Below are 17,681 nucleotides of genomic sequence, written 5' to 3' on the forward strand. Positions count from 1 at the left end.
ATTATTCATGATATGCACACATATGATATGCACAAATCTTATGAAGATTTGCCGTATTTTCTAATACTATTATCATAATGGAAATTATGGAGATACAGATCCCTCAGATCCTTCACTGGCATATAACATGGCTTTGTGGACTGAAGAGTGCTCTATAGAAAGGAAATGGGTATTCAGGGAGCATAAATATACAATGAAAATCACCATGTCATCTTGTTTGCTTTTGAGAAATGCAGGTTTGTGCAGGTAGAAGGGTTTAATATATTTAATTTTTTATAATATATTTTTAATGGCATATTAAAAGCATATATTTAAAGTGTATGTCTGTATGTTATATATTTACACACATGGTAAATATGAAAAATAGGAAAAATATTTACATATGACTTTTTAACTTTATTAATATATAAGATAAGAACCCAGCTAAATTCTGAGACATAAAGGGTTAATTCTTCACGTGGAGTATATGAAACTGAAGAAGTCATGAGGTAATGAAGAAAGAGTAGAATTTATTGCATTTTAAAGGGGCAAGGTCAGGAATGTGTGTGCTTAGGGCAATAGTTGGGAACAGACTGGGTTTAATGGGTAACAGGATGCTAGTGAATTTTAGGCTTGTCTGTCGAAATATGAATTTAACTGTTTTCCTTGTCCTTTGGGCATTCTCTGTCATATCATGTTTTACACCTAATAAGTTGGATGTTTATATGCAGATTAGTGATGGGTCGTTCTTGAACGATTGATCTTTAATGTGACTCGGGAAGAGCAAGTCGTCTCATGAAGTGATTTGCTCAGTCGCGCATGCGCAATATTCTATAATAGGTTCTGTACTGGATTTAGTTTAGTTCCCTTATCGAGTCGGTCTCTCAACATTACGTATGGGGAAATCCATTTTCCTCGAAATTATGAAGTCTGATTTGAATAACTCTTTTGCTTGCAAATAGCCAATGGTGCCCCCGCCCTCACCTGATTGGCTAACAGCCCTCAATATAGGTGCGGCAGGCGCCAAAAAACCTCCAAATCTTTTTTCTTCACTTGAGTCTGGCTTCGCCATGGATTCATACATTCAAAGCAGAATATCGTGGAAAGTTATCCCCTCTCACGTTCCGAATTTTGCTCTTTTTAGATGTCATTTTGCTGCATGTGTGGTGGGCAACAGTGATTTCCCGGATGCACACGAGCAGTGTGTGCTGTGCCTGGGTCGGGCTCACGCAGAGGCAGCATTCGGAGGTTCGGCATTTCGTGCTGGTGAGGAGCTTCCCATCAAGATCCTTCGTGCAAAGCTGGCCGTTACCCATAACGGTGGCCTTGTATCTCCTGCCTCTCCCCCGTACGCTGCTGTCGAGACTGCAGAAAGCTCTGTCAGCGGATTCTGTCGAGGTTCTGGCGTCGACCTAATGCCCATGCCATCCTTGCATGGAAAATCCCATCTCATACACTGAGGCAAGTTACCGCCCTCCACTAGAAGCACGGGAAATGGTCTCTTTGGATATTACGATGACGATGCCATGTCTACGAGTGCCTCCGACCCGGGAGCGTGGTCCAAGGCCCCGTCTGAAGCCGCCCCCACCTATACTGCTCACATCGCCGAGAAGGCATACATTTCAGGCTGGACATGCAGCATCTGCTCTCCACACGATGGCAATCCTGCAGGTCTTCCAAACTCAACTCCTGGGGTCCCTGGTCGAAAGAAGCCCGGACCCAGAGTCACTCAGGAAACTGCGCACGATGTTGGATCTCGCTCTGGTGGCATCAAAGAAGGTTGCACAGGGAATTGGCCGCAATATGAGCAGCCTTGTGGTCCTGCATTGCCATCTGTGGCTGACGAGAAATACGCTGAAACCGTCAAGCAGTCTAAGATGATGCCTCATCTCCTGCACTCCCTGCAGTGAGGTCCAGGTCCTCTTCAGCGCAGCGCCCGGCAGGATATAACAGGCGCGCGTTCCCGAGGGCGTTAGAGTGTCATGACCCAGAGCCACCGTTCTGCCAGATGCAGATCAGGAAGCCCTATTTGGTGCAAAACTCGTGCCGGGGGAAGAGAGCGTGGGACGTGTTTGTCAGACCCGCTGCGAAGAGGGCGTTTTCCCACCCAGAGTTTGTTGACAATGCAAGAAGCTGCGGACGAGTCACCTGCCATTCATGTAGCGGTCAATGCTTCCCCAATGGCTGGCTTGATTCACTGTCGATTCACAATACACTAGCCCTCTTTGTTCAAGGCAGAGCTATCCCCTTAAGAACATTTCAGAGGTTGCTCGGTCTGATGGCGGCTACAGCCTCCGTCTGCAGACTGGGCTTGTTGCACATGAGACCGCTTCAACACTGTTTACAGAGCCGAGAGCAGCCGTGGGCATGGAGAGCGGGAACGGAATGCCTTATCATAATGCGTTCATGTCTCGAGACTCTGGTGCCTTGGCATGACCATGTTTGAGCAGGGTGCTGCTATGGGCAGAGTGGTCAGACGTGTAGTGGTCACTACGGATGCATCACTATCAGGCTGGGGAGCCCTGATCGATGGCAGACTAGCATTCGGTACGTGGGCAGGGGACCAGACGCGCTGGCATATAAACTGCTTGGAGATGGAAACAGTTCATCTAGCGCTCCAGAGTTTCCTTCCGTTCGTGAAAGACCATCATGTTCTCATCAGAATGGACAACACGGCGGTGGTAGTGTACATCAATCGCCAGGGAGGTTTGCGTTCGCGATCCCTGCAGGGATTAGCAAGACAGCTGCTGTTATGGACAGACAGGGTACTTCTGTCGATTCGAGCAGTGCACGTACCGGACAGTTTGAATTGTGGCACGGACATGATATCCAGGGATGGCATTGTACACGGAGAAAGAAGGCTCCATCCGCAAACAATAAATATGATCTGGAATCTGTTTGGCAAAGCGGAGAACGACCTCTTTACGTGCCAGGAGAATGCCCACTGCCCTCTGTACTTCTCGCTGACAGCAACCCCTCTGGGGGGAGACACGTTGTCGAGCTGCTGGCCCAAGGGACGGAAGTATTGTTTTACCCAGGTCGAGTTAATGCCGCTGGTGCTGCAAAAGAGAGGAGAGATGTGCGTTGATTCTGGTAGTGCCCAAATGGCCCAACCAGCTCTGGTTCCCGGAACTGGTGAACATGTCGCAGCTTCCCCCGTGGCAGATCCCGCCGAGAAGGGACCTCTTATCCCAGGCGAGGGGTACCATATGGCACCCCAACCCGGAGCTTTGGGACCTGCATGTGTGCCAGAACAGCATGGGGTATCTCAGCGAGTGCTGCAGACAATAGAGGAGGCTTGAGCCCCTTTGTTAAGGTGCTTATACGCTCTGAGGTGGAAAGTATTTGCTAACTGGTGTGTTGACAAAAAGGAGGACAAAAAGGAGGACACAAGGAGTTGCGATATCTCCATTATTCTGACCTTCCTACAGGAACGTCTGGATAATGGCAGTTCTCCATCTACAGTGAAAGTCTATTTGGCCACTATCACCATTTTTCGTGACTTGTTAGATGGCCATTCAGTGGGGAAGAACTCCCTGATAACGAGCTTTCTCTGGGGAGCTAGGCAGCTTAATCCACCCTGCCTTCGTCAGATGCCAGTCTGCGACCTGTCGTTAGTGCTTAGTACGCTGTCCGACCCACCTTTCGAACAGGCCGAGTCTAGTGAGCTTAAGGTGCTCTCATTTAAGACGGTGCTACTGCTCACGCTAGCTTGCGGGAAAAGAGTAGGAGACTTGCATGTCGTCAGTGAACAGCGCGTGTATGCAGTTTGGACCGTACGATAATATGGTCAGACTTTTACCCAAATGCGGCTACTCGCCTAAAGTGCTCTCAACGTCGTTCAGAGCTCAGGTATGCTGCGTTTCCAACAAAATTACCCGGAACATTTGTACCAGGAACTTTTTTTCCCAGGAATTTTCCCCCCAGACCTGTTGCTTTCTGTGTTTCCACCACGGTGTAAAGTACCAGGAAGATTAGGCCAATAGACTGGTGACGTAGATCTCCGCGCGTTTCTCAATACAAAGTACACTGATTTTGGACGTGCATCCTCGGTAGTTCAGGCTTTGTGCATTCGACTCGGGAGTGTGATGTCCGCGACGACGCAAATCCGGTAAATCTGCAAACAGCAGCGTACTTGATAACTTCAGTCAGATGACCATGGCTACTATTTTCCTCTCTGTATATTTACAATAAAACAAAATGGGATATCAAATACCACTGCCTCCTTTCGTTTTCATTTAAACATAATAACGGCTGCAGAAATGTACTTAGTTCAGGGAAATGTGTATATATACAGAAATGACAATGAAACTAAATATTATATCAATTTGCCTTTTTTATTTTCATTTTAATATATAGATAAATTTAATACAGACCAAAGACAACCTGTTAGATTTACCCAAAACGAATTAAATGTTATGTTTAACCACTAAAGAGACATCAGAGCCAGCGGCACACACCAGAAGGTCTAGCTGAGGGGAGGCTGCTCTCGGCGGATACATGAGGATTGAGCTCCTGCTCATCGCGTGGAGCTCACGTCTCCGAGATCGGCGAAACACATTTTTAAATAGCCGCTGTCTTTATATATAAACCACAGATTTGAGTTTGAAACAACTACATTCTCTCCTGAAATACTTTTACAATTACATTTAATGACACAATAACAGTAATATTTTGAAAATGTTGATCCGAATAAATGGTGGTTGAACCAATTCTGCGTAAACTCAGCCAATCAGGATGTTTAGCGCCCAAGTCCCACCCTCGAAAGTTCCGGAACTTTGAAAAGGTACTACCTCGCCAGCAGGGACTTTCTGAGGGGCATTTTTTTACCCAGAACTTTATTTAGTTCCTGGTTCCTGCAGTGGAAACACACTGAGTACCAGGCCAAAGTCCCTAGTTCCTGGGTAAAGTTCCTGCGGTGGAAACGCGGCAGTAGTTACAATTCAAGCATTTTGCCCCGATGAGGACAGTAATTCAGTGTTTTAGAAGTGCACTTTGTGCCCCATACATTAGGGTTGGGCAAAAAATCGAATCTTTTCGAATCTTGCCATCTTTTCAAAACAAATCCTGCCCAGTTGCTTCTCAAAACTAGTCCAAAACTAGCCAAAGCGCGTTTCCAGAAGTTCCCCGATAAAAATTGCTTCCCGGGGTTAAAATATCAATTTTTTGGAAGGGTTGCCTTGGTAAAATTCGCATTTTAGGCGCTAAATATCACGTTATTGGTATTGGGGTTGCTTCAAACCAAGGACATGAAAAACAACCTTGGACTTGGCAACACTAGTTCAGGTGGAGCGGCATTTACTGCACAGAGCCATAGTCTACCGACAACTAACACAAAATCGATTTCAAAATCAACAAAGAATCACCTGTGATTTTGAAATCGATTTTGTGTAGATTGTCAGTGAACTACGGCTCTGTGTAGTAAATGCCAACCAGTGTTTCCAAGTCTGTGGTTGTTTTTCATGTCCGCTGGTCGAAGCGACAATACCAATAACGTGATATTTAGCCTCTGAAATGCTAATTTTACCAAGGCAACCCTGCCAAAAAAACATATATTTTAATCCCGGGAAGCAGTTTTTATCAGGGAATCTCCTGGAAACGTGATTCGACTAGTTTTGAGTAGCAACTTTGTTTGGCGTCGTCATGGGCTTGGGCCAAAGGCATGTCTATTCAGGAAGTTTGTTTCGCAGCGGGCTGGTCGTCTCGCAACACATTTGCAACATTCTATAACTTGGACATTCCCTCATTCGCATCACACTTGCTGTCAGTGCAGGAGGAGGGAGTTTGAGCAGTCATTGGACTAGGCTATGGGCACGCCCCACCTAGCGCGTGCCCTAGCCATGGTTTCGATCAGGTCATATAGGCAGCACGATATATTCAACCGCAGCTATCTAATGTGGCCCCCTTATTATGCCCGCATTATAAGCCGGCAGTGTATTCCCAAGCACCAACATATCACTGCATTTCCCCCATATCACACCGGTTCAGTATTGCTTAACTGGGTGTGCGGGGTTACGATGGTGTAGGAGCCGATTTGGCTCAGTGCCAAGAGGTGTTTCAACCAGGTCCGGTACCCGACCTATAGCTAGCGTGCTGTAAGAATTAGTGCTTGAGCCCTACTGGGGCTCGATGCGAGCTGGGCCGGACGGTTTTTCCCACACGGCGGGGGTTTTATTGTTCCCCATACGTAATGTTGACAGATCGACTCCATAAGGGAACGTCTCCAGTTACTCACGTAACCTTGGTTCCCTGAGAGGAGGAAACAAGACATTACGTAACCTGCCGTGTGGAAAGCCTTCCAGCCTCATAGCTCTCGTTCAGTTGAAGATTCTGAATTTTTTTGGCGCCATTGGCTATTTGCAAGCAAAATAATTATTCAAATCAGACTTCATAATTTCGAGGAAAATGGATTTCCCCATACGTAATGTCTCGTTCCCTCCTCTCATTGAACCAAGGCTACGTGAGTAATCTAACCTGTTTCAGTCAATGCAGTCTGAGTTGGAAAGAGAATTGATTCATTCATCTCATGAGTCTTCGGGTTTTTCGAGTCTTCGTTCATCATGTGACAGACCCATAAGCTTTAACCAATGCAGTCTGAGCTGCAAAGAGACTTAATAATGATAATAACCAACTATTTATTACATTTGTTACAACATTCAGTGTATGGAAAATAACCATCAAGACAGAAATAGACACATTTATAAACTATAAGAAGTAAAAAGCTACAATTTGAGACCAGAAACGTAGTAACTAATTATAATAATGATGATGATGATGATAATAATAATAATGACTATGCACCCGTTTGTAAGGAAGCTTGTAAATTAATTTCTCTATCCAATGCTGTCATTGTCACGTGACAAAAGAACTAACATAGGTTAGAGCCTTTATAAAGTCTTTTTTTATTAAAATATATACAAACATTAAAACAATAAGGCAGTACACTTAAAATCGCAAAGACAAAAATATACACACAGATTTGCTGCCAGGGTAACTCCTTTTATAAGGTCTATGGTCAAAGCTTATGGTCTGTCACGTGATGAAGGAACGACTCAAACTTGACTTGTCAGACAAGAGGTGAAGTGAACTAATCGAAAACCCAGGTAAACAATGAATTAATATTTTCTGTTTCTTATAACATTATAGTTTTGTATTGCTTGTTGTGTGAAGCACTAGTAGACATGTTAGGGAAGTAACATATAATATTTTAATAATATTTTGATCAAAATGAACGAAATGAACGAAATTACTCGAAAAAAAGATTCGTTCATTTTGATGAACGAGACTCAATGGTCTGATGCGCATTTGACCGGTAGGTGGCGACATATACACTCCACTTGCGTTTCACCAGAAATCAATAAAAGAAGAAGAAGGCTTCCGGCAAAATGGCGAAGGAGGTGTGATTGTTTTGTTACATCCTAGGAAATGTCAAGATTTGTTTAAATTCCATGGCTCTTTTCTCGTCGATAGGAAGTTTAAAGATTTGAACAGCAGTTTCCTTTCCGTTCGAAGCCTCGACTTTTTGCCAGACATACGTGTTTTGTCAGATTACCGTGGGCTATTATTGTCATATCAGCAGAGGATCTCAAAACGAAACTGTAACTTAGTCCTCTTCGTGTCCTTTCAGTAGAGTGTATGATGAGGTTTCCAGTGTCTCTCAAAACTACTTAACGATGACTCGAGATAAAATAACCTCATGCTTTATAATTACGATGAGATCATGACATCTTAAATGCACAGTTTGTGCTAACAGCGTCCGTGTAAAGGTTTGCAGTTTATTGTTCAACGGGTTAACCGTCTTTTGTTTTTCAAAATGTGAAAATCTACCAGGAAATATCAACCACAGCTTCCCTTACAGACAAACACGAAAAATCAAGATAGATCTTTATCTAATATGATGTGTTTCCTCCTTAATATGATTATCATGATGTTAAAGTTATTATTTATGATAGTCCTAAAGATGGTTCAACCGAATGGATAAACTAATACAAAATACAAGACGACATCTCTGTCTCCTGGAGTAAATTGAATCAAATTGAATTGAAACGATCCACCAGAGGAGAATAATCTCACAGATGATATTCACTAAATTGCACCAAGATATCGTGGTTAGAGAATGATAAAGTATGATTATCTCTGCAGTCACAGCAACATCAAATGCGAAGCAAGAGACGTTAAATCAGGCTCTCGTGATACATTTACAAGGAGTGTTTTTGCAAGAAATCCAGAAAGACACATGCTGCTCAAAGATTATTTAGATCCGAAGTTAAAATATGGCATAATCAGATTCAGGGAAAATGTGTGTGATTGGTTGGAGAAGAAAAACGACTCCAAAACTGCCTTTTGCAAAAATCATTATATTTGGACTGATGCTGACTGTCGAAGATTTTTGTTAATGTAATATTAAAATTTTGTGTGCGAATGTATATGTGGGAATACGGAATTTAATTTTGTAGACTACATATAAATTAAGAAAATGTTTGGACCGCAGCCATTGTCTGTGACGCGAGCGCTGGAGCGCATGCGCCGGAAGTTGCTGCCGCAGACAGCGACACTGATTCGGCAACGCAGAGCAACAACACTAGAAAAAAAAATCAAAACACAGTTTCCAAATAATACTAATCCAGTACGATGTTCTGAACAATGTATAATACCATGATCCACGGAGAGTAAGTATTGCATTTGAATGATACTACCGTACTGATTTTGCGCACGATTGCTTGCTGTCCATCTATTCCATCAAGCTTTAGGAAGCAACAAAGGAGTCAGCTCTCTATTTCATTTAGTGTGGAAGAGATGGCTACTTATGCACTTGGCCTTCTGCTTTAGGCCAAAACACAAGATTGACGTCAGTGCTTATAACAACAGTTAAATACACCGAGAATCCGCTTATGAGTTGATCTAGAACAAGCAATGCATTTATTTGAGTTATTTTTTTTTGCTACTGCATGCTGAATTCCCATGAATGAATGAATGAATGGACATTTAGCTGCTATTTTAATTGTGATGTGTTGTATTACATTAGGAGATGTGTTTTTATTTCCCTACAAATTACTGGCAATTATCTTGTTTTCTCAGCTATGTTAAGTATTTCTATTGCATAGGTTGTTTTGGGGGGATAATTGGCGTTGTTAAAAGGGATTTTGGATGGCAGACTGCAGACTTCGCATTTGATCCACTCGAAAACAAAAGAAGAATATGTATATATATATATATATTTTTTTTTTTTTTACACTTTTTTTATGGCTTTGACCTTTGCTGAATATCAAAGGCGTTGTCTCGAAATGTCACGGGGATCTCTCCGCCGAGAAGCAGTGCGGTATTTGAAGCTGGGGCTTTTGACAGCCGAAGGCAGATTGGCTGGTGGGTGGAAAGTTATAAAGTCGCATATCATCAGAGGGATTATTGTGGTTTGTGAAGAACTGACTGCGGTCCACATACATGCACGACTTTTGTGAACGACGCATGGCCATTTGGATAGTAATATACAGTTGCTCTGTCATAAAGCCCAGCTGTAGTCTAGCCAGATGGAGTCGTTAGAAATCTTTTGAGTGTAAAGAAATAACAGAAAATCACATGGTTTCATATAACAAAACTGGCCACCCATGCAGCAATAGTCTGTGCCTCATTAAGTTGAAATTTAGATCTAATGCGTTTTAAAGATTGCACCTGCTTCATTAGAATACTCATCTTGTTTGCCTTGAATAGTGCTATCTGTTAAGAAGACCCCTGGAACATGATTTTTAAAGTGCACAGTCTGCACCAAGATGTTTATGAATTAAGACGTTATGTTTTAGACTGGTGTTTCAGATGAAAGGGGTCGGCAAGGTAACAAAAGGGTTGACGTCATGCATCGCATCCACCCGCACTCTGAGTCCCGCCCCTTTTTAATTTCAGAAACCGGCGTGATTGGTCGAGCACGCTGCTAGACGCGTCCTAGTCTAACCGAGAGCCAATGGGGGTGATGGTTCCGTGTTGATGTAAAAGAGTAGGCGGGGCTAGCTGGCGGAGAAACCAGTGCGATAGACGCTCCTACTCACTCTGCTCTAGGTGTCTCCGCAGCTGCGGTGTTGAATCGGCCACATTTTGTCGCGGTCCAGGGGATCTTTAACCATGCATTTCGGTCTTGTGGATTGGTGCAAAATGATTTCGTCGAATGTCATCCGTAAATAACTGGATCCCGGGGTAAGATGAAAGCTTATCTGTGTTAGTAGACTTGCCGTATTTTATTCTTGACCATATGTTGTGATCTTCGACCGTGTTGCGTGTTTTCATCAGAGGATTTCATCCAGTCAGCAGACTTGGCAACACTGAGCACTTCCCATCTGTGTAACTGGCAAACACCATGAATCACTGGCATAAACATTCCTGCATGCTCAGTAGTTTGTTATTGAATGCAAAAGTTTAGCTAAAATATTTTGAGGATGCCCACTGTAAAAAAATAAATGCAATGTGAAGAATATCTAGAGCATCAGTGGTTCTGAAACCTTTGCACTTAGTTTGTATCTTCGTGTGTGTGTGTGTGTGTGTGTGTGTATTTGGACTCTTTCTAACCATTCTTTTAAGTGCAATTACCTGAGGCTAGAGAGTGTTTATTTGATTTACGGCTCCGGTATCTTGTGCTCACTCAGTTAAACCTGGAGCTTGACATTAGTTACCCACTGAGTGCAGTTTTATATCATTGCGCTGTCTTCTGTCTGCCCTACATTTTCCAAAGTCTGGATAATTAAATTTCAGACTCCAATTTCCAGTGAAATACGGTCTCCTATTCTCAGTACAATTATCGAGCGTGGTGAAGGATCATTTTGACATCTGGGTGTAACGTTTCTCTTCTTCTATGAGGAGCCATTATGTGATTTGGCTTTTTGAATGGATCACGGGGGAAGTTGTTTCAAATATGCATGTCTTCTCATAAATAAATACATTTTCACTCTTGCATTTGTCCTTTCTGCAGTCGCAAAATCCACAGCTTTTTGTAAGATTAAAGTCTCTTTTTGGCTGATCCATTTTTCATTAATTAAACTATATGCATATCATAGTGAATGCATTAATATTTAGTGGCCTGCTTGGCTTGATGATTTGGCCTTTTTTATTTACATGTGGTAACCAACCTTTTTTTGTTTGAAACAAATTTCTCCTTATTAGTTGTTTATAGAGCTGTTGTATAAAAGCAATGACTCAATCAGCACTGCTGTGATCATATTGAGTTACTAATGCAATAAAATGTATCTGTCATTTTGATAGCCATAAATTATCAGTTTCATTGGATGCTTAATATGTGACAGAAACTACGCTAATTTTGACTCTGAAAGCACCTTACAAATGAAAGATTTTTGGGATCTAATTTTAGAAGATTGTACTGTACATAGACACTTGACTCAAACCTTAAGAATGATGACAATCAACTAATGTAAAAAGATGAGCATCACAACAACAACAACCAAAAACTAGCAATAAAAAATAACTGGCAATCGAAACAATAATCCTATAACAGTAACCATTAATATATTTATGCTGCAATGCATGCTGGGAATTCACTAACCCTTTTCATTTTAGCAGGATTGTTCAATTTTAAGTTCTTTGTTCAGACAACTTTGTTTGACTGGTCACAATGTTCGAATATCTTCAGGTGCTTAGTTTTGCAACTCATGGCAACCTGCTAATGCATTTTATAATTAACACATTCTTCTATGAGTGTGCATGGAGAGCTTATGGCTGCATTCTCCTCTTTAAGTGGTTTGTGTTTAATTGACCTGCCATATGCTTAGCATGAGGTAGAGAGTGAAATCAGTCATTATAGAGGAAATGCCAAATGTGGTATCCTGTTTTTTTATGAATACCATAAATTTATCTCATTCCGAAAAGAGACATGCCTTTGTTTTTGGAGAGAGATAATGAACATTTCTGACCATGTGATTATCACTGACTGTATGTTTTTATTAAATAGCTTTGTTGTATACATGGTCTCTAAGTTGCATGTATTTTTTTTCTGGCTCTTGGTTCATGTCCTTTGCTTGTGAGGCTCAGTGTCATGTTGTGAATGCTGATAGTAATTGCTGTGAGAGACAAACACTCATGTGATTTTGAAGAACAGTTGAATGAGGTCCAAGTGGACATATTTCTCAGCTGAAGGATGAGCAATCACAGCTTGTGAGTCAGCAGATGACAAATTACAGCGTAAGTGATAGAGAGGAACCCAAGTGGCAGAAGTGAAGAAGATGAAAATGGTGAGAACTTATGGGCTGTGTGCTCATCTGAACCTGAATGCGGTGAATTTTAAGTTCATTTTAAAGGAATCGTTCACTCAAAAATGAAAATTTGTAAAAAGAGTTCGTAAAAAATCAAATTCATCATTCATTATTATTTATATATATATATATATATATATATATATATATATATATACTTAAAACTGTTGCTTCCAGTTAAAAGTCCTTAATCCATAATATTACTTTCTCCAGTGAATTTTGTAAAAATTTCTAGTGTATTTCTCCATGTGAAGAGTAAATTTATGCTTCTGTTATTACAGGGAAGTTTCAAACATGCAGAAAGTTTGTTTCCTCGGAACTAATCTAATCTTTTCATGTTTATCAAAAATCCTTTTAGATAGATGAACCTTTTAAAAAAACATCTAAATGACTGCAAAAATTTATCCATGTGAAAACCTAATGACAATGACTCTCTTAACTTTGTTCTAAAAGTTTCTCTACCTGTTTGGGTTATATAAAATATTTCATTTGGCTTGCAAGACAGCCAGATTGAGTTGGCCTCTCAAAGCGTGTACATCCAGCCTGCGTGTGTTTGTGGTCTGCATACACAGCTGTTTTCCACTGCACGTCAGTTGAAGAAAAATGCATGTACGCAGGTCTCTTTCCCCACCTATTGAGAGTGAGAATTTAACACCCAGCTGTTAAACCAGGCCACACACACACACACACACACACACACACACACACTCTTTTTCAGTTCTCAAGATCTGTAGTTACACTAGAGCCATAAAGCCTCACTGTCGTCTCTCTCCTGTGCCTGCCCTTTATATTGCTTCAAACAGACTAGATCTCTCTTTTCCTGCCCCCTAAAGCAAGTAGTGGTGACCTGACTCATAAACCCCCCTTGTGTGAGGGTAAACTGCAGGTCTGAAGGGATCCGCTAAAGAGACTCAGATAAGCCTGTTAGACGAGATCGAGGAGCCTGATGTCATTGAGGCCAATTGGGCCATATGCTTTTACTGGACAGGGTTAGGTTGTCTTACAGGGCCTCAGTGATTGATATGTCTACCAGTTATCTGTTTTGTTTACGAATGGACTGTGCTTGTTGTCTAGTTGAAAGTAGATAAAGCATTTCAAGAGATTTATACAGGGGTTTATGCAACTGTTAACTAATTGCATGTGTGGTTATGTTTGTGCTAGGGGTGCGCAATAAATATCGTCCGATAATTAATGCACATCTCGTCAGTAAAGCTGGTTCTCTAATCAAGAGGTAAATTCCATCAGGTGTGTGATTTCACATAGTAAGAGCTGCTCTGTGAAAAATCATGCACCTGATGGAATTTACCGCTGATTAGATAACCGGCTTTACTGACGAGATGCGCATTAATTATCGGACGATATTTATCGTGCACCCCTAGTTTGTGCATTTTGCCAAGCTAGCAGTAAGGGTTTTTTTTGTATTATTCTTTTAGTAAGTTTAAGTCTAAAGCATTTTTATTAATCAGCCAAGAGGACAAGAGGTCATCAATCTCAAAAAGGGAACCACTTTTATATTCTACTTTCTAAAAGACTAATCAATATGTGGAAAAGTGGCATAACTGCACTCAGTTCGGTACTAAAATTACTGCAGTCAATGCCAGAAACAGGACTTGCAGGAAATGAGGTGATTGATGAAGTTATGCTGGAACTGATAGCTTTGAACCATCCATATGCAAACCTCATGAAATTTTTAAATGGTTCGGTGTCATGCATTTAAAAAGCGGTAAACCATCTTTAAAAATGTATTTGCATTGCCCATCGGCTCTTTTGTAATGTATTCTTTAGTTTAAGCACAATTAACTTTTCTCACTTGCATGAAAAGAATTCCTCATTTTCAGTTGTAATAAATACAAATGTTCATTAGCAGCACATATACAGTCATAGGTTTGCTGAAGATAAACACATTTCATCAGAGAAGTGGGTAACAAGTTCTAAAGTTTATAATAACCAATTATTTAGGCACCATTGAAGCAGTATTTGCTCAACCAGGAAGATCAGATAGCATCTGTTATCTGTTAAGGGCATCAGAAAGTCATGGGGTGTGACACTACTCAAACTGTTTTTGTCATTTTTTGGATTGTAAACATCGTCATGTGGCTGTAAGAATGCTGCAGGGATGAACAATGTTTTTAAGCATTGAAACCTGACCTGCGAAACAGAATATTGCAATGTAATGCAAAGCATATTTCATGTCACAATGCATGGTAGGCTACTTTTTTTTTAATATTATCATCACTCAAAATGGTTTTGTTTGAATTAATGCAATTAAAGTTTAAAGGTTTTTCTCTCTCAGTGGTGTTTTATTCTGTATCATAAAAATAAATACTAGAATAATTAAGGTACATAATCAAAAGCTTAATTTCAGTAGATAAGTATTCACATTGTCAGACAGTGACAGTCCCAGTATAATGTGTTTAAAACATCAAACTGAAATTTAACCAATTAAATATCTTTACATGTAGACTACAAACTTGTTCTCTAGAATAAAACAGGAAATTCTTAAATGTCAGCTGCCAAAATATTCAGGCCTGTTGTGTACATTGAGACAAGAGACTGACTCCCTTAAAGCAGAATTACTATGGTACCTGTAAAAGGGAAGTGTGTGCATGCGTGTGCTCAAGTGATATGGCCAGTATAATGACACCTATTCTACAGCAGGGATTAGATCTGTATTTTGGTGTGTGTGTCTCATGTTGTAGAACAGGAACGTGTTTATCCCCCGTGTCTGTGCATCTGTCCATGGTAAGTTGAGCGGTAGGGCAGCAGTCATCTGCTCTTATCTGTTTACAGCTCTAGATAAGACCTCTGGAACGGGATATCTGACCCTCCCTTCTGTCTCTGCTCTGCTGCATAATGAGGGCTTGCTTGGCAAATTGCATATCTGTCCAGTGTAATCTGAAAAGATGCCGTTAGCATGGCAGTGCTCTCATCTCCTGCCCGGGTGCCAGGGAGGCCTTCTGTGTGTTGGCACCTCTGAGGTCATGCAACACTGAGCTGTAGTCGTGAAGAGAAAAAAGTGTGATCTGCCTCCAACTGGAGAAGGCAGAATCATGTGATGGAGAAGTCAATTATTTTGAATTCAGAAGTGCCTCAAATGTGAGTTTTGAAGTTCTAGTGTTTGTTCTACGCAAAGAAACTGATTTGTAGTCCTCTGGGTTTTCATAGATTTGAGGCATTTGAATGTTTTGACTGTCATTTTGAAATGCTTGTTCATCTTCATCCTTCCTTTGCCAATCATGCTGATTTGCATGCACACGGATAGCCAGACTTCTTTAATGAGAGACAGACAGATCGACACATCTGGCATATTTTTGCAATTGTTTTGGACAGGTGCTGTAATTTATGTTTGTTTTGTGTTGGTCAGCTTCCCATTTTAATGTATTTCACTCTCTGCAGAAACCACATGGACCTTTGTTTGTGTGTGTGTTTCATCTGTGTTCTTTTGTAAGTGTTATTGAGACAGGAATGATCAATGGTAAAGTCGTAATACACGACTGAGATGACAGGATGATGGGATAGTTGATTCCTCCTGGAACAGAGAACAATACGTTGAAACATCAAAAGGTTAATGTCAGGTTACGTGGAGCAGGTTGTGTCAGCTGACAGTTAGAGAGATACAGAGGTGGGGAGGGTGTGTTGTGGATATTTGGCACGTCTGTTAAATTTGATCATGCCAGGCTCTGCTCTGCCGCTCTTAAAAGTGCTTTGATTAATGTTCTTTGCCACAGGCGAGTACTTACTCTCAGCTCTTGCCATTGGTTGCCTTTTTATCTGCGGTGGTCCCCATTGGCTGTTAAAGTTCTACAGACCCTCAAGTCAAACTCAAGACTGTCACACCAGTCAGGCCAACATCTTTTCACAGAAATTATTTAAAGAGATTCAGAAAAGTGAACTGAAATCTAAGGGTTGGTATTTTTTTGGATCTCTTTTTCAATTTATCTCTTTGTTTTGTGTCCTTTTATTCTTCGTGATAAAATTGGAAAATGTTGACTTGTTTCTCTGTTATCTTGTGTTGGCTACTAGAGTTGCGTGGTATAATGGTATTAACGATCATCATTTTGCAAGTTTCGGTGTAAATCATAAAAGTTAATGTGTGAGATGCATTAATATCTTTATCAATGCATTTACCAGATTTTTAATTAGTACTCAGATCCAGATGGAATGTTTATCAGGTCATTTTTTACTTTTTTTGTGGTGAAGGGGAGCATAAAATGAGCAAAATATCATAGTATGGTGGTAGCTGTTTTATATCACTGTAATGTATGCTATATTACAACATAGTTATGGTCTTTTGTTTTGCATTTATTCATTTTACAGAGGCTTTAATCCAAAGTCATTCATCATTTTACATTCAAATTTTTATTTAATTTGATGTATGTAAACCAGAAGATAAGATTATTTATAAAAGAGTGATACATTTGGCATCAGTACCAAAACATCTTCAGATTATGCTACATATTATGTAAAAACAAAAAGTAAAGTGTGGGGAAAGATGCAAATCATCTTGCAGAGATGTGCATTTCTCATGTTTTGATATCTACACATTAGTTTATTTTCATTACTTTAAAGAGTAACTGAATGTATTTTTGATGTCGAAACCAAGGTACGAGATACCAATATTTTGGTATTGATCCAGCCATATTTGCCACTCATATGTTTAGGGTTGGGAATCATTAAAACATTTCTGGTTATGCCTAACGGTTCTGGTTCCATTAAAATCATTAAACAACTATTTAAAAAATAGTGTTAAGGAAAAATGCACAATACTCAACTACTCAATGCTCAGTACTTTGTTGTCAAAAGACCCGGTACTTTGGTACCAAGTCGGTACAAAAAAAATGAAAATGTCACAGTACCATGTTTCTTTAAGTACCGGTGGTACCGAGAACCCGGTCAACCTGGTTCTTGACTCATACAGCGCTATGATTTCCGTGAAGCAGAAAACGCGAAAGGAATCTCAAAATCCAGTCATGAAAATGAAACTTACATTTTACAGTTTTTCACAGTCAATTTGGTGCATTTCTCAAATCAGAAATGAAATTCTCAAAACTACTTGTACAACCTCCACATCATCTAGTTATTTATACACATCATAAAACCAGTTTCTCATTCTTTTGAACAAGTTGCGATTGCTTTTGTACATTCATGCAATTGATTATGCACTTTAATTGTGGTTTCCTACTTTATCAGTTGCTAATGTCATGTCGCTCAAAATATATTATATAGTTTTCTGTTCAATAGTCTTACCCCTCAAAACATCTAGTCTTTAGTTCATCGTATAAGTCATTAAATGCTGCCAAATTTGTTTTTTACACATTATTATTATTATTAGACTTATTGTAAATTGGGCATGCATTGTGCAATTTAATCTTGAGTAATGAAGAGAATGTAGATCAAACAATGATAAACCATTTCTCTGAAGTAGCTCAAAGGTTCATCTCATGAATCTTCATT

The 17,681-nt window shown here is 40.5% G+C and overlaps 1 protein-coding gene across 3 annotated transcripts in view; it reads left to right on the forward strand.

Annotated features, from left to right (window-relative positions):
- The window catches only part of fam222ba (family with sequence similarity 222 member Ba), a 76,326-nt gene that overhangs the window by 5,738 nt on the left and 52,907 nt on the right, over positions 1-17,681 (forward strand). The window contains exon 1 of one of the 3 annotated variants that reach the window (XM_059547844.1): positions 8,503-8,648. The exons of 1 other annotated variant lie outside the window; for it this stretch is intronic. The gene's annotated coding sequence lies outside the window, so the exon portion shown is untranslated. Of the gene's footprint in view, positions 1-8,502; positions 8,649-9,407; positions 10,165-17,681 lie in introns of those variants that run through there. One more of the 3 variants, XM_059547843.1, reaches the window with a different exon arrangement.

Source organism: Carassius carassius, chromosome 4 (genome assembly GCF_963082965.1).
Source record: "Carassius carassius chromosome 4, fCarCar2.1, whole genome shotgun sequence".
Classification (NCBI taxonomy): Eukaryota; Metazoa; Chordata; class Actinopteri; order Cypriniformes; family Cyprinidae; genus Carassius; species Carassius carassius.